The sequence below is a fragment of the Cavia porcellus genome, unplaced genomic scaffold, assembly GCF_034190915.1.
Source record: "Cavia porcellus strain 051 isolate PalLab524CR breed Dunkin Hartley unplaced genomic scaffold, mCavPor4.1 scaffold_4, whole genome shotgun sequence".
In the NCBI taxonomy this organism is placed as follows: Eukaryota; Metazoa; Chordata; class Mammalia; order Rodentia; family Caviidae; genus Cavia; species Cavia porcellus.
This window is the reverse complement of record NW_026947487.1, coordinates 45,036,439-45,059,181: the sequence shown is the minus strand read 5'-3', so window position 1 is coordinate 45,059,181 and position 22,743 is coordinate 45,036,439. Positions and strand designations below refer to the sequence as shown.

General features: G+C 44.4%; 1 protein-coding gene and 1 long non-coding RNA gene across 4 annotated transcripts in view; one reads left to right on the top strand and one right to left on the bottom strand.

Moving 5' to 3' along the window:
* Positions 1-22,743, bottom strand: part of Clybl (citramalyl-CoA lyase) — a 226,223-nt gene that overhangs the window by 155,697 nt on the left and 47,783 nt on the right. The window lies entirely within an intron of this gene.
* On the top strand, positions 11,223-22,330 carry LOC134475694 (uncharacterized). Its single transcript, XR_010046880.1, has 4 exons — positions 11,223-11,312; positions 18,766-18,933; positions 20,278-20,358; positions 22,038-22,330. It is a non-coding gene; the product is annotated as an uncharacterized LOC134475694 (long non-coding RNA).

Here is a 22,743-nt window from a genome sequence, read left to right as displayed (position 1 = left end):
TAGAATATCAACAGAATGAGACATTTAACACTAACTCTTTCCGCCTACCTTTCCTTTATTTATTCAAAAGATGATTGTAACAAACCTACCATGTAAATCTCCTCAAAGGAAAAAAGATAGTAATACTTCCCTCGTTGTGGTTTGGTTGCAGAAAGGCAAATTGGTGCATAATTAATAATTTGTTGGTGCAAATTCATCTGCATCTTTTAATTGGTGTTAATTAGATTAGGACTAAAATTTCTTTAATCCTCTATCTTGCCTTTTTTGATGCAAACTAATTTTCTCAGCTGGATGTCAAAGTTTCCTATTAATTACACTTTTCTAACAGGAGCTTCTGCAGCAGCGCAGACTCAAATAACCAGACCAAGAGCAGTTTGCAGAAGCAGCTTGGGACAAACCTTTTGGGGAAAAAATAAGACTGGGTGAGAATTGTCACTTGGGAGGTAAGGAGTGAATTCACCCAAATTCACTGGTAAAGCGAGGCTTCCACATTTAGCAAAGCAGCCAGCCAGCCTTTCTGAGACTTCAGAGTGTCTAGCATTTGGCAGCTGTAAATAACACCCTGTAACCTAACTCTGCTGAGGTGCAGATGTTAGAACAGACCCGAAACAACAACAACAACAAAATGTTTAGCCTTCTGGTTAAGAAGATAACCTGCTTGTAAATCCGGAGAATAATCAATACGCAGCTGTCTTTTACTCTATCATTGAGGCGCCACTCAGAATTCTAGTCCGCCTTCCCAATGGGAAACACACGCATTAACAAGGCATCTTAGGTGAATTAACTTCCACGTCTCATATGGTTTCCTTCAAATATTTCAGTCCTTCTACAATAGTGAGCGTGTTGGGAGAACAGGCCACAAAATACATTCAATATCTTTTATGGCAAGGTGACCTGAAATAAAATTTTATGTAGTCAAGGATTTTTGATAGTTCTTTATCCATTGCTTTCCTCTTGCTATGCACTGGTGATGATTGAAACCCGATGTGTACTGCAAAAACAAGCTATAAAACATTTTATGTACAAATAAAACAGTAGCCATTAAGTTTTGCTATGATGTCTGAGTAGATATTCAGCATGAAAACATGATAAAAACAACTGTAAACTGGTTGTGATCAAATGTAATTACAATGACTTGTCTCCAGTGAATGACATGAACTAAACACAGTCACAGGCTTCTCCAAAATTACTTTGGGCAAAGAACCAAGAAAACACTATATCCTTTCTTCACCAAAGGCATTTTGCCAAATAAATCGCAAACACACAAGCTTTAATAACCACGGCCAAAAAAAGCACTTGGGAACTCATTATGGAAATGTTTAAAACACACATGCACGCACGCACACGTGCACTTATATTTGATAAATACTCTTTCATATTAATATCATTAATATTAATATCGTCCATATTAATATTAATATCATTCACTGAAAAAGCCACACGTTTGAGATTTTTAATTGGTGCTCCCCAATAGTAAATCCATGGAGTGAAGGGAATTGCAAGCCTCTCTCTCTCTCTCTCTCTCTCTCTCTCTCTCTCTCTCTCTTGCTGTCTTGCTGTGTATTTGGCTGTCTTTCCTAGCATCTTTATTTTAGAAAGGCTGTAAGAAAATCTACTTGAAGGTTTTTGTTCAGCTAAAAGTAAACAATGGATTCTGTGGAATAATCTTAATCTTATCTTTTCAGTAAGCTGCTGCAGGTGGATTTTCTTCCTTTTTTTCCCTCCAGAATCAGAGAAAAGCAAGATGGCCTTTTAGCAGTGCAGTGAGGACTGGTTATTATGGCTGCAACAGCTCTAGAAACCTTACAGACCTGGGGGAAAGGAAGACAGTGTTTGCCGCCAGACCTGCCTCTCACCTCTGGCTAACGTTCTCGTGTTTAGTCCTAAAATTACGGGCATATTGCTGTAGGCTGCTTGGGAGTATTATCAAGAAAACAAAAACTCATTCCACTCGTAAGAATTTACCCCAGAAGACGTATGTCCAGACAAAAACTTATACACAAATGTCCATATCAGCATTACTCAAAATAATCAGTCGAAACGACCCAAATTCCATCAGCTGACCAATGTATAAATAAAAGTAAAATAAGCATAAGATGGAGAATCATTCAGCCATAAATGGAATGAAATTCTGGCACATACTATGGCACGGATGAATCGGGGGACATTACACTAAGTGAAAGAAGCCAGTCACAAAAGGATCACACATTGCATGACTGCATTTATATCAAATGCCCACAAGCAGCAAATCCTTGGAGACAGAAAACAGATTAGTGGTTGACCAGGCCTGGGGGTGTGGGAGGAGATGGGGAGTCACTATTCATAGGTACAGGGTTTTTTTCTGGCCCACAAAAACACAGATAAAAATAAAACTGATCAAGTGATAGTTGCACAACAATGTGAATAAACTAAAAACCAGTCAATTCACAGAACAGTAGTCTTTCAGAGGGTGAATTGTATGGGACATAAATTACTTCTCAATAAAACTAATACACACACACATATAAAGCACACACAAACAAAGTAGAAATCATCTACACCCTGTAATGCAGCGGTTACTATTCCCATGATATATACGGCTGTAGAAGATTCAGGGTCAACCCTGAGGACTGAAGAGGGCTCTAAATACAATTTGATTTCAACTCTGTCCACCCCTGAGGAGGAAGAAGATTAGGAAAAACCTATCCCATACCTCCACCAAATCTGTTCTCATGGAGGCCACCAAGGAGCCCAGTGGCCAATTCTCTGTTCCCAGATTGCTTGACCTGGTGGCAGCAGTGCCTGTCACAGTTAACAACTCCTCCCATCCCGTGGTGCTGCCTTCCCGGTCCCCTGGAGAGGCTCCCTGGTTACCATCCCTTCTCACCACTCACTGGTTTGCTGGCTCTGTCCCCACCCCTTAATGTTGGAGTAACCCTGGGTTCATTCCTAAGTGACCCTCTCTAGCCGCTTTGCTTTCTTATCATCTCTCAGCTGACAACTCCTGTGTGTAGATTTCTCTTCCTGACCTCTCTCCAAAACGCCAGGCTTCTACACTCAACTGCCTACTGACATCTCCGCGGAGAATTCTAATAGCTGTCTCCAACTCCACACGTCCAAAGCTCAACCCTTGACCCCCAGTGCCAGCAAAATCACACTTCCTCTATGGCCTGCTCCGTCTCAGCTACGGGCAGTTCTTCCCTTCCAGTCACCCAGGACTAAAACCTAGATGATCTTCCTTGATTCCTCTTTTATTTCCAACTGAGAAACATTCAGTCCACTGGGAAATTTCATTGCTTCTGCTTCAGAATATATCTGAAATTCACCTAGCCATTTCTCAATTGGGTGTGAGTCCCCATGGACCCCCACATGGCTCATAGCCACCATGTCCTGTGTGGTCACCCAGCTTAGGATCCCTGTCAGGTGAACCCATGGCTGTTGGAGATCCCTCCAGAGCTGTGGTCCACCTGCATGTGGTCCATAGTGACCTCATAAGTTTGTAACAAAGCTTTGCTACACAGAATTTTAAATAACCAGTGGAGGAAACAGAGATGCAGACTTTTGTTACAGGTCAGGTGCCTGGCAGCAACTACATGAGTGTCTGAGATAGAAGGATCACAAGTTCTAAGCTGACCTGAGCAACTGGGTGAGAACCTGTCTTAATATATAAGCAGGGGTGGAGATGTGGGGATATAACTCAGTGCTCTCTGGATTTGATTCTCAGTACTAAAAAAAGAGACTTTCTCCTGCTTTTCCAGGTTTGCTATAGCTCTGAAATATGTTAGGTGATCTAGGGAAGAGTCTTTCAATCCTAGAAATCTCACTGAAATTGTGGATGTTTAGAATGAGAATGTGCTCTAGCTATGCCAAGCGTCTGAGTACAACATCTGGAGTAAAGGAAAGAGCAGGAGATACACAGACATTCATCTAACAGGGTCTGCGAGACTCTGAGAGTCCTATAGCAAGCCATGGGGCAAATGGAAAATTACCCCGCTTAGCTTGTGGGTAACACTGGGCTTTTTTTCCCTGGTGCTGGGAATTGCACCAGGGCCTCACCCATGCTAAGCATGTGGTCTACCCCTGAACTGTGCCCTCAGTTCCCAAGGTGAAGCACTGGAGACCAGAAGGGGAGCAGGAGCGGGGAGAAAACACTGAAAACACCCATGGTTTAGTGAACAGACTTTCCGCCCCATGGGTGGGACGAGAAACTAATCAGTAAGAAGGGGTTCTGGTCTAGCTGAGATCATGGGTTCACTTTGCAATTAACCAGTGTTTGCCTTGTTTGCGGCTGCTGGAGTTTTCTGATGGTTTTGGGTTTTGGTACCAGGGATGGGACCCAGGGCTGAACATACCAGGCAAGTGCTCTATGGCAATCTTCTTCATCCCCAGTCGCTGGTGTTTTAAATAAAAACAAATCAGATTCCCACAAGTCAGGAATGGAGGACGTTTTCACAAATGTAAAATGTTCCAACATCCTTGCTTTGTATTTCAAAAGTGGGAAGAAGGTGTAGACAGGGCAAAGATTCCTAAATTCCATTAAAGTTTAGCCTGATGGATGCCTGTATTTTAGAGCAAGTATCTAGAAAATGCAACTTATGTTTCAGGAAATACTGAACTACCAAGGGAAATGTCACTCGGGATAATTTGAGTGGTGAGTACTTTATAAGCATCATTTATACACACAGACATTTCCAGAAGGCCTCCTCTAAAACAATAAAATGAGAGAATAAGGCTCATAAGGAACCCAAGAGACTGACCAGGCCCAAATGTGTCTCGCATCTCTGGTTATGAGATGTATACTGTGTGGGGTGCAGGGCACTGTTTATGTCTCTACTGTAACAGCTCTTAAAAGGCTGAAAATGGGGACCTTTATGAGGAACAAAAGAGAAACTTTCGAATATCTGTGCCATTGAAGTTAGGCTCTCAGTAAATCAGGATATCTCTCAGAGGTGAAGGAAATGAAACAACAATTTGAAACAACCCAACCCAGAATCTTCTACTTGGATAAGCAGGGTTCCTGGGGATATCCAACTTTTTTAAGGCTTATAAATTCCCATGCCCACTTTTTTTTTTTTTTTTTCTTTTGTGCCAGGGATTGAACTCACAACCTTGAGTTTGCCAAGCAGGGAACTTACGCCTGCTGAGCTAAACCCCCGGCCCTTTTTTTTTTTTTTTTTTTTTTAGACAGGGTTTCACTACACAGTTCAGGCGGGCTTTCAACCAACTTTGTAGCCAGGGCTGGCCTCAAACTTGCAGCAATCCTCCCACCTCAGCCTTCCAAATGCTGGGATTACAGGCCTGTGCCACCACACCTGGCTCCCCACTGATTCTTAAAGGAATATTATGAAAGAGCCTGAGAAATTTCTGAAGAAAGGAAAGAAAAAAGGAAAGAAGGGAAGGGGAGGGAGGGGAGGGGCGGGGGGAGGGGAGGGGAGGCAGTCAATACCTGTTCGTATCTTGGACCCTTTAATGTCTCCCTGTCCTTTAAAGCTGAGGCCCATAAAAACTCATCTGATTAACATCTGATACATCCACACCAGGCCCTTTCTGTCTGGTTTTATCTGTTTCTGTCTCCTGGACTGGCCCCAGCACCTTGGACATGGCCAGGCCACCACCAGCTGGCATCCTGGAAAATGGGCCAGGGTCGCTGTTCCCTCTTCATGCCCAAGGAGAGTTTAGACACTAAGAATGAGGAGTTTAGTTCTCTTCTTTCTTCTGTTTCTTTAAAAATATACTCATCTTGTTCAAACACCTAACAGTATATTAAAGATAATGATTTATTTTTGCTCTTCATCTTTTCATACTTAATTACTTGGCAAGCATTAATGAAAACTGATAGGTGAATACTGCATCTCAGGTGACCATGGGTTTCTCTGAATGTATGTGCACACACAGACAGGATGATAAAAGGCAGTGACTACCTAAAATTTTACCATAATAAAAGATATACTGCCATCAGCCCTTCTCAGGGTACTCTCCCACTTCAGACACCCTATGCCATCACTTCCATGCTACTTTCTTTTTTTTTTTTTTTTTTTGTCTTTTCATTTTTATCGGTACCAGGGATCGAACTCACGACCGCCTGCTTGCAAGGCAGGTGCTTACGCCGCTGAGCTAAATCCCCAGCCCTTCATGCTACTTTCTAATGCAGTTTTGGATGCCCTCTTTGGTAACTGTGTGACTGCCACAATGCCCTGAATTGACTGAAAACTTTACAACAGTTTCTTTCAAATAAAATATCCCGGTGTGTCCTCACCCAGCTTCTTCACCAGATTTGTCCTTACCAGATTTGCAGCTTCTAGCCCCTCCCTAAAGTTAAAGAAACCACAAAAGGTAAACATTCTCCATCAACTGAGGACTTTGAGGCAGCCACAACAGTGCAACTAAAGACACTCAGGGAAGGACTTCTAGAACTGCTCCAAGAAGTGGCAAGAATGATGGGATAAATATGTTTGAAGTAAATGGAAGTATTTTGAGAGGGGTTAATGGCAATGTGTGTTTCACTGTAATTTTTTGTTTTTTTGAGGTAAAGTCTTGCTGTATATTCCAGGCTATAATTGAACTCACTATTCAGCCCAGACTGGTCTTAAATTTATGGTGATCCTCCTGCCTCAGCCTCACAAGTGCTAGGATTAAAGGTGTGCACCACCACACTTGGCTATAAATTTTTAAAAATTTGAACATTCACGTATTTTTCAATCACAACTCATATGCCCTTGTATTCCCCATCTGCCAATGGAAGTATTAGATATTAGTTTCCTGAGAAAATTACATGGGTGTGGAATGAACTGACTCAGTAAATCCACAGAGAATATTTACCAGACCTATAGGAATATCCAGTCTAGTAAAATAAAAGAAAAAACAAGTTTCTAGTGGCTAGGGATTTAGCCCAGCAACTCAAGCACCTGCCAAACAAGTGCAGCGTCATGAGTTCGATCTCCAGTACCAAAAGAAAGAAAGAAAGAAAGAAAGAAAGAAAGAAAGAAAGAAAGAAAAGAAAAGAAAGAAAACATTTTTGGATGACATAAAATAATATGACTTCAGCAAAACAATTTTTTTTAATTGGTACTGGGGATCGAACTCATGACCGCACACTTACAAGGCAAGTGCTTATGCCACTGAACAAATCCCCAGCCCAGCAACATAACTTTTAATGCAGGTACCACCAGTTGCTTCCCTGGCCAGAACATTTGATTTTACTCTTTAAACATGTGGAAGCTCCTGGGAAACGGAAGCCCACACACAGGCGGATGCCAACACGCTGCTCACCTGCTACAGGGCAGGTGCCAAGAGCTCTCCTTTTCATCAGTGCAAGTTTATTGTCTGGACAAACACAACCTTCCTTCCGCTGTCGCCCTGCAGTCCCTTCCAAACGCTGGCTCTGTGTGTGTGTGCAGGTGGAACTGTGGCCGTCCCGGCCCACAGCAAACTAAAGTTGAGAATGATGTGTCACCTGCTCACCGTTCCTCCAGCCTACCAGGAACACATTGAAGCCCATCCCTGGGGGAGGGTCAAATGTGGCACTTCTGTGAAGAGGTTTTAGGCACAACTGCCAGCTCCTATTGTGTTCTGGCAGGACAGCGGTTTCTGCCGGACCCTGTGTCCTTGAGACCACCAGGCTCTCGAGCTTCCCAAACAACCTCCCAACATGACTCACTTCTTGCTTCCCTTCGGTTCTATGTAATTGTCATCTAATTTGGGGAAGCCCTCAAAAGCAGAATTCCAATAGGTGTTCAGGGTGCAGACACTCGGGTGGGGCACGGGACATTCGGACTCAGGTCACATGCAGGCTGAGATGCAGTGTCTCTTCACAAAACCCCAAGGAGAGGCAGCATTCACACAGGCCCAGGGAGCCCACCACAGGGCACCGAAAGAGCACTAGGAGCATGGTAAAAGGCGTTCAGGTCTCTTTCTTTTTGTTAATATAGATGAGGGCAAGTGTCCAGCGCTGGTGGCTTTTTTGGGGCAGTGGAAAATTTCACATTGATGCTGTAAAAGCTGCACCATATTTTGACACCTGCTACATTGGATACAAACAGAGGAAAAAAAAAAAAAAAAAACACGTCTACATAATGAAAAACCATTCGCTTCCCCTTTTCTCATCCCAGCGGGAAGACAAAGCAATTCCAAGCCACTCTGCAAATGTATCCAAGGTTAGAGATTTTGGAGGGAGGGGTGGGCCAGCACCTCCTGCCCCAAATCACTGAAGCATTTCAGGAGATGTGGATGCAAAATAATGACTGAAGAAAGAAAGAAGAAAAAGAAAAAAGCACTTCAGGGAAAAGCCTTATGAGACCTGTGAGAGCTCTGATGCTTGGCTCTTCCAAGACCCAGGCCCTGTCCAGGGGACTCACCCCCCACCCTGAGCCACCGACACAGGAAGCTCGGGTTACTCACAGCCACCCTGGGAAGCCACCTTCAGCATTGGGCATTGTGGGGATGGGCACTTGGCAAAGAGCAGCTCTTCTGGGTGCTGTCAGAATTCTCTCCACTCCCCAGGCCCTTCTCCCATGCGCTCCCAGTCCCCTCACCCCCACTGCTATGCTCTTCAGGGGCCCTCTGGGCCCTGCCTCCTAAAATGTCCCCAAGGCCAGGGCACACCAGGTGTCTTCCGCACAGGACCCTTCCAGCAGGTAAGAGCCATCTCCTCTCCTTCCGAGAAACTCTTAGGAAGGCCCTCCCCAGACAGATCTTGGAAATGATTAATCTCTCAGATTAGCCGAATGGGCTCAAATATAAAAATATTTTTAAAAAACAGTAGGGTCGTTAAAGAGTGACAGATTTACGCGCCATCTGGGCTCGCTGGTCAGGGTAGCGCGAATTCCATCAAACGGCTGAATGGTGCACGAACTGAGAATCCCATCTGTTTTATCTAACATGCACCCATCCAACAGTTTGGCCATTTTGATGTTAGAGTTGTTGAAATAAAACCATGGCCATATAATATCTCTCCAAACTCCCAGACTGCAAACGGACACTTGGTTATCACACAGCACACAGAAATGAAGCTCCGCTGGATTTCTAACAGTGGCCTCAGTGAAATTCTAAACAGACTTCATTTCATCAAATAATTATTTCCCCACAGTTTAATTATTATTATTAAGCCCTTGGGACTATAGATGGCAACTTTTCTTAGGGTTAACCTGTGCAAGTTTACTTAAATTTTTTTCCCAATGATATCTCTATTAAGAATTTGCATTGTGGAAACAGTACTTTTTGTTTTATTTTTCTTCTCATTTTAAGCCACTTTCCTCCGCTCTCCTCTACCAAAATATTCTAATAAAAAGAATATCAAAATATTATCGTGAAAAGTATTCAAAACTATCACTTAGAAGATTTAAATTACTCTTAAGAAACACATTAATTTTCTTTCTTTCTTTTTTTCTTTCTTTTAACAAGTAAGGGTTTTCCCTATTTTTTACATTTGCTTTTAATAGTTAGCATTTTGGATGTTTCCCTGTCTAGCTATGCTATAATAATTCTCAGAAATACTAATCACATTTTCCTGTACATGATTAGAGTTCTGTTTCTTATCAGTAACAATGAGTTGCTCAAAGAAAATACCACAGTCACCTAGTCTTTAACAAGTGTGTGTGACTAGTACTTTAAAGAATAAATATATCCTGGACATTTTGAGATTGAATGTCTTTTCAAAAATTCATTTTTTAACCAGATTGTCCTTTAACTAGAGAATATTCTTCAGCTATCAGGTGATTATAATTTTAGTCTTTAAAATGTGGAGGATATAATTTTCTTTTTTTTTTTTTTTTGTCTTTTTGCTTTTTATCAGTACCGGGGATCGAACTCACAACTGCCTGCTTGCAAGGCAGGCGCTTATGCCGCTGAGCTAAATCCCCAGCCCCAAGGATATAATTTTCTTATTTTATTATAAATATGCAAAGTAAAAGAAAGATGCAAAGTATTATCTTATTTTATAGACACATGAAAAGTAAGTTATCATAAAACCAACATTCATGCTAAAAAGAGACAATACATTATCACATGATTTTATTCCTATTTTTCTCATCTCCTATAGTATCATAGAGAATTAAAACCTCAGACCCAGATTTGTGTTTACTAAAGCAATTTCACACACCAAGTATTTTTCCAAAAGCAGATTTCCCTGGTAGCACAAAGCTGACACTATGTGGCATGTTATGAATATATGTGCATTTATCATTTTGTCATCTATAAAACCAGGATACTAACATTGTTCCTAGAATTCTTTCAAAGATCATATGCAGTACTGTTTGTAAAAGTGTATTAAAACAATGAGTTGCTATGCAAAGGTAAAGTACCTTTAGTGATCATATTAATCATTTAATATTCTTATGGAACAACTCCTGAAAACCAAAACATTCTTTCTCCAAATCTCCCTTAGGATTAAATAAAGAAGTACATTTATGTGGATTATTTTTAAAATGATATTTTAGAACTGGCTTTCAAGTATCTATTTCAAAAGAATGACAAATATATAAGAAATAAATAATTTCTATAATCAAAAATTTTAAAATACAAAAGTAAACAGTCAAGTTGTCAGGCATTGTCCTTGCATCTTTTCTTGTCCTAATGGGTACTGTGGCCCATTCAGAATTCTAAGAGCACCAAGAGTCCTGCCTGGGGAGGTTGGGCCCAGAGCCACTTCAGGGGCAGCTCCTGGCTCAGTGAGTTGTGTTAGTGACTGTCAGTGGTCCAAAAGTGGAATCAATCTGTCAGGTCACCACTAAAGCCAATGCTAGAGCCACTGACTTTCTTTTTCTTCCTTTGGGTTTAAAAAATAAATCATAAACAGAACGAACCTTTTGAAGGATAATTGCTATTCATAATGTCCTTCAAGAGAAAATGGTGCTGATGACTAAAGTTTCGTTGAATTTGAGATCTGTCTCCTTCCCCCCTCCATGTCACCTGCAACAAAAGACATGGGTCCCAGCCCCAGGCGCCCTTTCCCTCCACTACCCAGGCCTGCAACAGGCTCTGGAATTAGCAAAAGCCAAACAGGAGCTCTCCGAGCACAGCTTTGATGAAAATGGCGCTGCTCAGGTTGTCCCTGAGAGGTGCCAGCTGGCTTCTGCACAAAGGTGACAAGCTTTCTTTGTCTGTTGCTAATCCCTTTGGCTTTCTTATGGTCCCCAAGTCACGCAGATGTGCACTGGGCACTTCCATTGGTAGACTCGGTGTTCGTGTCTGGCATCAATGCTGGCAGCGTGGTGCCCACACCCCCAGGCGTACCCCCAATGGCCCTTTAACTAGAAGGCCTGGTGCGTTCCTCCAGTGGACACACCACAAAGAGCCGGTTACATTTGGGCACAAGACAGCTCTGCTGCCCAGCGGAGGTATGTGAGTACGCACTGGACCAGGGGATGGGGGTGGGTGGCGATGTATGCTGTGGGTAAAAATGACAAACAGCTACGAGTGACAGAGGACTACCACAGAGACATTCTTCTTCAGCCAGGTAAAATGCCCCTAATCAAGCAGCACATGCTCAGGGATGCCAACCGGAAAGCGTTATTATTTATACCGTGCATGGGGCTAGTATCAAATGATACCCTGTTTGCGCCAGTTTCATACATTGTTCGATCAATGACTACCTATCTTTAGGGCTTAGAAAGTAGAAGAAAATATTCCCCTTGCAGGTTCCCTAAGTAGCACAATGTGAGCTCAGGGAGGGGACGAACTCCAATTGCCCCGTTTCATGATAGCATATGCCATGACAAATAATCATATTTTGAAATCACAGCTCATTAACTGTAGTTCACTGCCTGTATCTGGGTGCATTTGAGTAATTTTATAGAACCTTGGGTTTTTTTTTTTTTCCAAGAAGTTCACAGTCCTAGTGCTGCCTTAAAGGTTTTTTTCTTTGTTCTAGCAGTGACCACCTCAGATCTCAGCACTATCCTCATAAAGATCCTGCATAGAAGCGCCTTAAAAAGAAAAACAAGCAATAAAGCATATGAGAAAACAAAATAAGGCCAAGATAGAAACAAGGACAGTTCCTGCCCGACCTAAAAACCACTTAATTCTTAATAGCACAGTATCTCACTATCTACCACTCAAGGAAAATGGGGAAATAGCTCATAAATTGTGATGTATTTATAAATAATTAGCAGGGAGTGGCAAAGGGTAAAGTAGCATCACCTATTTCTTTTCTTTTCTTTTTTTGTCTTTTTCCTTTTTATCTGTCTGAGGATCGAACTCACGACTACCTGCTTGCAAGGCAGGCGCTTATGCCGCTGAGCTAAATCCCCAGCCCCGCATCACCTATTTCTTAGGCTATCCAATAAATCTGTACTTCAATATGGGCTAATTTTTGAAATTTGTCACTATCATAGAAATAGTAACGAAAAAAAATAAGGCTTTTTTTTTTTATACCGGGAATCGAACACATGACCTCACCTGGCTGCTTATGCCACTAAGCTAAATCCCTAGCCCCCAAAATAAGCCTTCTTCTAAAAATCTTTATTTCTGGCTTATTATGATTATTGGCTGACAATGTCTTAAAGACCTAGAGCACATAAATCTATTTTTTAAAAGCACAAATCAACAAAATCAAGCCAGTGTTCTAAGGTCTGTAGCTTATCTGGTTCTCTCTGTGACACTACAGGAAAATCAGAACCTATTTCAACTTCAGAGAATTGATGAAATTCTATTCCCTTAAAAAAAAAAAAAACTATTAAATAGTTTGTGTTGGATTTTTAAAAACTGACTGAGTGCTAACCTGAGTCAAGCTACTAACTACCACAGCACAACCTTATCTGGGCTGAGATGTATCTTAAATCATTCCAAACTTCTAAAACTTCTTGGGGCTTTGAGCAAAAGCATCATAAAGCAAACGACACCCGAGTAAAACTCTTTCAAGGGACAAAACAGCAAGAAAAGGTCAGGGAGCACGCAGGTCAACAAAGTCCTTTTCCTCGCTTTGGGGTCGGGCTTCCCTCCAGCACTGATTGGTCTCCCAATAAATTCCACATTAGCTCCTCCCTTCAGCGGTGGCAGGAACACTTGAACTGCCTTCTCCCCCACAAAAGTTGAGTTTGCTGATTGGGCCTGAAACAAAGGAAAGACAGCGGGCACAGTTTATAAGGGCACAGGAGAGGCGGCTGGGCTATTGTGCTCTGGGGGCATCCACAAGCTGTTAATTCTATTTTAACATCGTTAATAAGACTGTTAACACATCAGACTTTGTTTACGGACCTTGAAAACATCAACAAACTATTAAATGACTCACCTGAAATAAAACAGCATCCACTTTGGAAAGCATCAAAATCATCCTTAGGAAGAAAACAGATCCTTAACATGGAGAAAGGGACTTTTACTGTCCACTGTGTCCAAACACCCCAAAGCCTTACATTTAATACACTTGGAACTGCCTTTTTATTACTTGGATGGTCTCATCTTCGATCTATAGGTTTTCAAAATAAAGAAGTTATACCAAAACGAAATCACTGCCACACACGTAGTGAAAAAGAATGCAAGGGTTTAATAAAATATTTAAAATGAATAATTAGCCCACCGCACATCAACAAGAGTTCGCTTTGCAAGAGCAGAAGAATGTTTGATCTCAGTCATTAAAGAATTAGGGAAGCAATCCATCAGAGAAAGGAAATTTTGTATCCATACAGCAAGAAATTGTTAAGTAATTTTAGTGGGAGTAGACAGTTTTTATTCATGGCTTAAAGGATATATAATTTTCTGAAAATTTTTTACTTTTTTCTCTTCTGCTTTTCTTAACTTTAGGGTTTAAGACTATTTAAAGTAAGAGATATGCTTAAAATTAAGGACACTAAGTAGCTCAGTAATTAGCATTCAACAGTCAATATTGCTAAAGAAGAAATTACTTCATTTGAATTTTTTTGGTAATGAATGTTTTGCCAAACTTTTTTTCTCAGTTCAAATAGTCTACTTCTTATAGGATGTTGTACTAACACTCTTATTATTGACATTTACTATTTTTTTTTCATTTAAGGTAAAACAACTCAAAATATATAATGAGGGATTTATAATAACATTTTTAAAAACAACTTTTTGGGCACTGCATGCCTCTAAATCTAAAGACAAAACACTCTAAGACATTCCAGATGTGGCTTAAGGAATCTATTTCCCAACTAACTTAACACCTATAATACGCATTTATTTGTACATGCTTATTTTAGATATCCATGCCTGAGACTTAAAGCAATAATTATTTAGTATGTTTGCTAGGTCTGGTGAGGAAAAGTAAAAAAAGAAAAAAAAAAAAAACCTTGAGAAATTCAAACGATCGAATCACACAGAAGAGATCTACAGCTTTTAGAAGACAGTAAACCAAGAATTGTGGGGAATACTGAAATATTTGGACACACTGAGTGGGGCGGCTTGTAGGTGGCCGGTGGTGAGTCAGGACTGGGGATGCGGTGACGGCACCGAGAGACTTCATAGAGAAGGACATTAATCGGAGAACACAGAGCTATAAACTTATGGGTCAATGTGGTGGCAACACGAAATGCAGTTCCCGCATTGCACACAATACGGAGATTGTGTTCTCCGCAGGCCAAGGGACCAATGAGCAAAAGCTGGTACAAGGCCTGGGGACTCGGGGTGACACAGTCTGTGAAAGCATCAATCACCACGCATTTTTAAAAGTGGAAACCGAGGCAGTTACCCTGAAGGATGACCGCCGGAGGAATAATATTTGGCTACCACTGTTCAATTCCCTTTCCCAAACACAATGCCGGGCTTGTTTCTCTGGCTTCCTGCAATCTTTCATGTTTCAGATACACACATTTCAATCCAAGTATTTCAGTTGCCATAACAACTTCATAAATTTGTTCTCAGATGTCCTTTTTAATCACGTCATTTTTAAAAAGCTGGATGCTTCGGTAGAGTGCCTCAATTTATTCTATTCGCACCTAGCTCACGAGGAGCCTGGGATTTATTTCTTTTTCTCAGACACCTGCAAATAATGTCACTGTCTCTTTGTGGGCCAAGGAGATCCTTTTCAAGATGTATTTGTGTGTGGCCTGATTATCAAGTTTTTAAAAGCCAGGTGACAGAATGCCTAGAAATCACCTCACGGCTCACAGAAGAGGCTCTGCTCCTGCTACCCAGGCCTGGTGGCAGGCCCGCACAGAGCCGTGGCTTTATTTCCAGATATCAATTATTTATGTTGCCAAACAGGTTTTTGATAGAACGCGGGAAGTTTTAATTGGCTTCTGGTGACTATTACTGCCCAGTACCTTTAAAATATCACCTACCTTTAGACGGGAAAATAAAACTATCTGATTCCTAACAGTTTCCAAAGCATGCATGCATTAATTTTTAAGCTACTCCAGGATGTTTTAGGATTGCAAGCCAATAAAGAAGAAAAGCCTAAGCTCCCTGGCATCATTAAATAAATGACTTTTGCCAGCGTCAACAACCGAACAATGGAAAACAGGACGCCACCAACAAATGGACTGGGGGTGTCAAAAAATTCAAGCCGAGCTTTTTGCATATGTAGTGAAACCAAGGCACTTCCCACAAGTATTGAAATGCACAGATAAGAACACAAAAGGCCTCTAGGGTCACAATGTGTGATTAAAACAGCAGATGGAAACCTGTGAAAGTCCACTTTAAACTTTAGAAATAAATGCTCAATGTAAAATCCAATCAGGAGTCTTGAAGCGGTTAGAGAAATCAATGATTCTAGAGAGCTTTATTTTTTTAAATTGTGTGATCAGTTTGTTAGATGAGAAATACATATGTTTAAGTTTGGGGAGTTAGAAGCAGGAAATACCATTTACCGTTTCTGTCAAAAATTAAAATGCAGGCTGCAAGGCATGAAGCAAGGTATCAGCAAAAAGTAAATACTGGGTATATCCAGGATAGACCATAAAAACAGATGTGATATAAAAAGTTAGATCTTCTACTTCAAAAAATACGAAGTGACTAGTTCTTTACCACTGGGGAGGGGGTCTCTTCATTATGTAAAAAGAAAAGAACGGGGCAGAATTCTTTACCTTTGAATACTAAATTAAGAAACAGCAGCATCAAAGGCAGGATGAATCTGTTTGCCTGAAAAATTAATAGGCTTTGCAAGCCCTTTGCAGCAGTCCCGAGTTGCAAAAACAGAGGCTCTGGTGACACCAACAGTCCCGGGAACAAAGTGCAGCCCTGAAGCAGGGTTTGGGGCCAGAGGAGGGTTTTTGTTGTTTGCTTTAAGGGAAGAGGGGTGTTTGTTTTTCTTTTACTCAAATGTATCAGACCTTTAGCAGAAGCTCTGCAGAGGACCTGTCTTTCAGGACACTTCCTTCCTCGGCCTCTTCCCCCTCTCCCCCTCTGGCCCCTTCTCCATCCCCCAATCCGGCGCACCCTGCGGGCCGCACAGACACCCAGCGGCCCCACAGCCAAATCCGCAGCAGTTTCCAAGGGCAGAGCTGAACGGAGGGGAAGACCAGTCAGCAATGCTCGGTGGCTTAGGTCTCCACCCCAGTTTTCTTTCCTTTCTTCCCTCCTGCCAAGGGGAGAGGGGCTAGGGAGCAGCCCTGCTGAGCTCTCTGGGTGCCTGCAAAGACTCATTCCCCAGAGCGCAGAACGCGAAGGTGGTTGTTATCCAGGGGCAGCAGGTCCCCTCTTGAACAGAGGCCACACGTCCTGGTCTCTCGGGCCAGCTGTTGCTGAAGCCGTTGGTGCTGGAAAAGAGGGTGTGCAGGGTGACACAGCACAGGCGCTGCCTCCTGGGTCAGCCCCTGCAGGAGAAGAGCGTGCAGGCCACAGACTGCAGCCCAGCTTTTGCCTGCTGTCTACCTGCACAGAGCGCACTGAGCCAGGCCTGGGCACCGGGGACACGGGAGGGCAGAGGGGCCAGAGGAGAGGCGGCTGGGGAAGGGGAGGAGGGGGCAGGAGATGAAGAAAGGACTGTACCTCCTGAGTTGGCTTGGGTTCCTGGGGCCTGGGATGGGACTGGAACCTGAAGGAAACTTCTAAGATCACCATTCACAGATGAGTGAAAGCAGGGCTGCTCCATTCACTTAATTACAAATCTTAATTGCACTAAACAAAGCAGCTAAGTTTAGACAGTGCCTCCAAGGCCCTCCTTGGCCTGCAACTTGCAGTGCAAAGCTCAGACAGTATTTCCAGAAAAATTAGGATCAAGTGAGAACTTCAATCTTCTTTGAAAAGGTTTACATTTCCCACCTCCCTACTACCAACTGGGTTAGAATTTAGATGATTTAGAATTTACTGTATTCTGACTCCAGCCCATTTATTTTACTCCTTGTTCTTTTTAAAAAGACGATGTGATGTGTACTTTAGTCCTCCCCAAAAGCCTCACATCTGAATTAAAAAGAATAACATTACTAAGCAATGATAGGGAAAGTTTAGAAGGATTTCTGAAAGAGCTATCAAAAGACAATATTTGTATAGAATTTGAGCGTTAGCAGCGGGCCTGACACAGCAAAACCATTGTACTTTCCACTAGTTTTGTTTTGCTCTATACAGCTGTGTTTTCACAGATGCAAAGCCATGTGTTCTCCACCAAAAGGTTTAGCCCTCCCTTCAGATGTGAATGCAGATCAAAGGTTCCAACACAGAAATACAAGATCCTTTTCCCTTCGGAACATGTTTTTATTTTTCTGCAGTGGCTACAAACCAGAATTTCCATCTGTTGCCCTTCTGCAGTGCACAGGTTTAACCTCAGTGCTGTTATCTCAGCAAAGAGGCCACAGGCAGGGCTCGCTCTGCACCCACGCAGCTCAGGGAAAATCACTCGGGCAGGGGCAGAACCCATTTTAAGTGACACGAAGACTCTGGTGTTTATTTCTTAAAACGTCAGAAGGATGGGGAATCGAAGCTGGGCTTTCGCAGCACATGCACCTTCGGGAGATAATGCCAGGGATCCCAGACTTCTCAGTCTCTGTGTCTCCTTCCTGGCCCCCGGACAGTCAGATGTTTGTATTTGGATTTTGGCTGGCTGAAAATTCTAACGATAGGAAATGATCTGATGAAATAATGCTTTCATCATAAATATCTTACAATTTACCAACTCATCGTTTAGAAAAAATTTTAAAACATCCCTTACCTATCATTCTTTTTTAATAACTCCCCTGTTCTCAGTTTATGTTTCCTTTATTGAATGTACACTCAGAATGAGTGATGAGGGAAACAAGTTTCCCTCCGTTACCCACTGTAAAAATGAATTTACTGCCATGTAAACATTTGCTTAGAACAGTGAAAGTACAGCCAAGCCGCTAACAATCTTTGAAGCCCTTGAAGGTATTTTGCCAGGGTTTTAAGATCGCTAAATATCGATGGAGTTAAATGAATTAGAAAAAGGCATATATCTGTCCATCTATGTATCTGCAGAAGATCAAGAGAGGTTAGCGGGATGAATGGATGGAGACATGACAGATACAGAGCTCTAGTTGGTCCCTAGTGAGACTAGTGTCACGAATGGGTCCGAACCCCAGTGTGTGAGTGCCATCTAGTGGCCATCCCAAAACCGCACCCTGATCTTGGCAGCTACAAACACTCCAAAGTGAAATTCTCCCTCACACCGGGCACATCGCGCCCCATTCTGGCTCACTCCAGTGCTTCCAGCCCGCCTGCTCAGAAGCTGTAGCTTTTTGGCCCTAATTACAAAATAAATTAAAAAAGCAAAACGCTCAGAAAATAATTCAAGAAGAGGGATGAGCCCAAAGAGGGGTGGGTTCTAGCTACCAAAGACTTGTGATTTCACACATCTGCTAAGGCTGCCAGAGAGTCTAAAAGGTGTTTTTGTTTCTCTGGTTCATGATCGTTCTCTCTCTGTGTGTCTCTCTCTGTCTGAAACAGGACCTTCCTATGTAGTTCAGGCTGGCCTTGAACTCACAGCAATCCTCCTGTCTCAGCCTCCTGAGTGTTGTGGCCTCCTGCTCCCAGGCTGTGCAAGCTGCAGGGTGGGCCAGCCCACCAAGATGGGGTCGATAACTGGGAAGAAAGGGTACCACCCAGCTCCACCAGGTACATCTCCTTTCCTGCAAAGGGTCCTTCCCTGGGCTGGGAGGAAGCCCAGAGACAACTGACCTTGCCCTCAGGCTCCCCCAAGAGAGGCCACTGCCCTGTCCTCCTCCCGAGTGTATTCTGCATGCAGCTGTGGAAGGCACTGGGTCCCCACAGTAACAGAACACCACACTGTGGTCTTTGGCCATTGCTTCCATGGGCCTGGCCCAGCGAATGGCACAATGGTTTGTTCCATTGTACTAAGTGGGGATGGAAGCCAGGGCCTTTCTAATGGAGCTGCTTCCCCTGGCCTGCCTGCTTCCTTCCTTTTTTCCTTCCTTTATGAGATAGTCTTGCTAAGTTGGTAAGTTGGTCAGGCTGGGCTAGAACCTATGACCCTCCTGCCTCAGCCTCCCAGAGCGCTATGATTTTAGGCATGCACACCATTCTCAGCTGGGAGGACCAATCTTATGATAAGACACACCACTGTCCAAAAAAAAAACAGGCTCTGAAGCAGATCGGGGCCCGAATCCCAGCTCTGAGGGCTTCAGCCTAGCCAGGCTCTCACCTCCCTGGGTCTCTGCTCACCATCTGAAACAGAGCTCGACCACCTCTCAGAGATGCCTTTGGTGTGACCAGGGATGCATGTGATATGGGTCAGGCCTGGTTCAGACCCGGGAGACAGGACTGCTGGCTCATCTGTGTGGCTGTGGCCAATGACTCTCATACGGACAATGTGGCTGCCCACCAGACAGACAAGACAAGGACAAGAAAGGCCCTGGGTTCAGTCTCAGCGCCTGGCACCATGTGCTCTGTGGCACAGTCACCTCTGTCAGAGCGGGATGATATCAGTGCTTTCTTTCTCCCTGTAATAAGCCAGGCTGCCCACATTCCACTGCTGGATGACAGCAAGGAGGACCCTTGAACATTTTGTTAAAATGCTACTTAATTTAAAAATGGGAGCCAGGTTGGTGGCACATGCCTATGATCCCAGCACTCAGGAGGCTGAGGTAGGAGGATTGCCATGAGTTTAATGCCAACCTAGCATATATACTGAGATCAGGACTGGCCTGAACTACACAGCAAGACCGTATCTCAAAAACAGAAACAGAATCAAAAATAAAAACAAACAAAACAGTGTCATGCCCCTCCCTCTGGCTTCATCCTGACTCTCAGGCAAAGCCAGGTGCCTTTGCCACTTCTCTCCACCCACTGCCTGGCACACAGCAGTGGGCAGCGTAGGTAGAAGGTTTGGTGTGAGGCTTAGACGAGGGGTCGCTGGAGGCCCTGAGTTCCAATGGTCCCTTCAAGTGGCACCTCAACTCACACCAAGCTCCTTGCCTCAACTGATCCCTCACTCCTCAGGGTCCCCTGGGATCTGTGCCCCAGGAATGGAGTGGGTCCCCTCATGCCTGTGTGCCCCGGAGGACTGAGGGATGGTCTCAGGTAAGAGTCCTGCATGTCTGTCCTATGTTTTGGGGTAAAAAAAAAAAAGAAATGATCTTTGACACACTCAGGGCATTTGAGGCCTCCTTTCTGCCCACAGACCTTAAACCCATCTTCCAGATTATACACACATTACTGGACAAGCATCAATAAAACGGTGCCCACACACGTCACCAGGGTGCCCTCCACTCGGGCAGTCGGACTGAGTAGACAGCAGTGACAGTGCTGGTTACCAGGAGGTGTGGACTCCTGCAGATTCCAAAGCAGAACCTACAAGGAGGGGGGATAAAAACCCAGCTGGCCATGGTGGTACCCAGCTCTAATCCCAGCACTCCCACACGGGCAACTTGGTGACTTAGTGAGACTGGGACTCAAAAATAAAAACAAGCTAGGGATGAAGCACAGGGCAAAGGCCCTAGGTTCAGTCTATAGGAGCCCTGGAAAGGACAGAGCAGGACAAGACAGGACAGGACAGGACAGGACACGACACGACAACAAAGCAGACCAGAGACCAAAGGAAAACCAAGAAAAGGAGAAAATATCCACAGCCGCTTCTTGTGCTGTGCTTGAACTGTGCGATACCCAAGGCAAAAGAGACAGGCGGCAGAGAAATGCCATCCAATGGGCCGTAATGAGACTGGCGAGACAGGGCCAGACCCACCGGGGGAAGGACATGGCCACTGCCACCACCTGGTGATGGGCCGGTGTCGGAGGGTGCGGGGTCCCGGCACCCCTCCCCTTCTGGCTGCTTTTCTCAGTCCTCTATGTCCCTCAGCATAGACCCTCTATGTTATTGGCCTCCAGACACAGGTCCCTCAGCATAGACCCACTGTTCCAGTCTGCTCTGTGACACTGCACATGCACCACAACACTCCCCTTCCAGGCCATCTGCAGCCACTCCTATTCACAGCTGCCTGCAAAGTGGCAAGTGCAAGGTCCTAAATTCAATTCTTGGTACCAAAATAAAAAGTAAAATCTCAAGCCAGAATCTGAGGCCCCCACAGGTCAGTCTGATGCCACCTCCAGTCTCCCTCACCTCCGCTGCCCGTTCAGACTGTTCTGAGAGGTCCTCGTTAGGCAGCGCTGGGCACTTATATACCTGGGCCTGCGACTGTAGCCCTGGGCGACAGTGTGTGGGTGGGCTGTGGTCTCCACATCCATGGCTGACTGGCCTGTCACACTCTTGTGGCCCATGCCTGCATTTACTGCCACCTGCTGTCACCTGTTAGGCTGTCTCCCCTGGCTGCTGACTGCGATTCTTCCCACCTTCCCATCAGTCTCCCAGGTCCTTCCCCTAGATTTTGCCCAGGAAAGGGCATCGTCTTTTTGATGTGGCAGATTTGTGACCCTCCAGGAGCCTGCCTGCTCTCACGTGTACGTATGAAAGTGAAAGCAGATGTGACACCACTTAGGGTATGGGTGGCACTGCTAGGACATTCACAGCCCTTTCCACCTCGTCTTCGAGTCTACTGTGTTCCCGGTATACAAGGTCTCCAGGTGCTGGCTACCGGGGCCTCGCCTCCATGCTTGACAGCGGTCCCTGTGTTTTCCTAGAGAAGGTCCTGTCCTGCTGGGGTCCCAGTGAACACACCAGACAGGCACACCGGGGTACCTGTGGGGTATGGGCATTGGTCTGGCTGCTTCTGGAGGACTCCCTTACCCTCTCTTCCTCCTTGCAGCTTTCAGTCTCCCAGGGTGACCACCCAGATGCACTTCGTCCCCCTGGAGCATCATCCTGAGGAGAGTTAGAGACCATGTGTATGACACCTCCACTTGGGTCCCCCCAGTAAAGTCTTTTGCCTGAGCAAGCCGGGCCTTATCGGACAGAGCCCCATTTCATTCCAAAAGCACTGAGGCAAGAAGAGGACCAGAGACAGATCATGTGCGGGTACAAATTCCCTGTGATGAGTGTGACCATGGTGTATATCTAAACTGTACCAATAAAGTTAATAATAAAACTCTTTAAAATGTTTCTGTCACACACACACATACACACACAGAGTACTTAGTCAATCCTTGCCATGAGCACGGTACCAAGCCAGCGCTGGGCTTTCAAACCTGCAAGGGAGCAGCTCGGCGCCCGGGGAGGCTTCACTGAGCATGGACGGTGGCAGCACCAGTGACCACGCGCGCGAGTGTGTCATCCCAAAGGGGTGACGTCTGATTAACAGACATTACAACATGGAAGATGGGCAGGGGTCCAGTAGGCAGAGGGAGCACTGTGAGCCCGGGAAAGAGCCAGCAGTCACAGGGTGGCTTCACAACATGAGTGCGCATGCGTGTGTGTGCGAGGAGGGAGTGCAGGGACATGGGACGTGACAAGGTCACTCCGGGAAGGTCGCAGAGGACAGCGCAGGAGCTTGCTCCTCAGGCTGCGAGGATCTG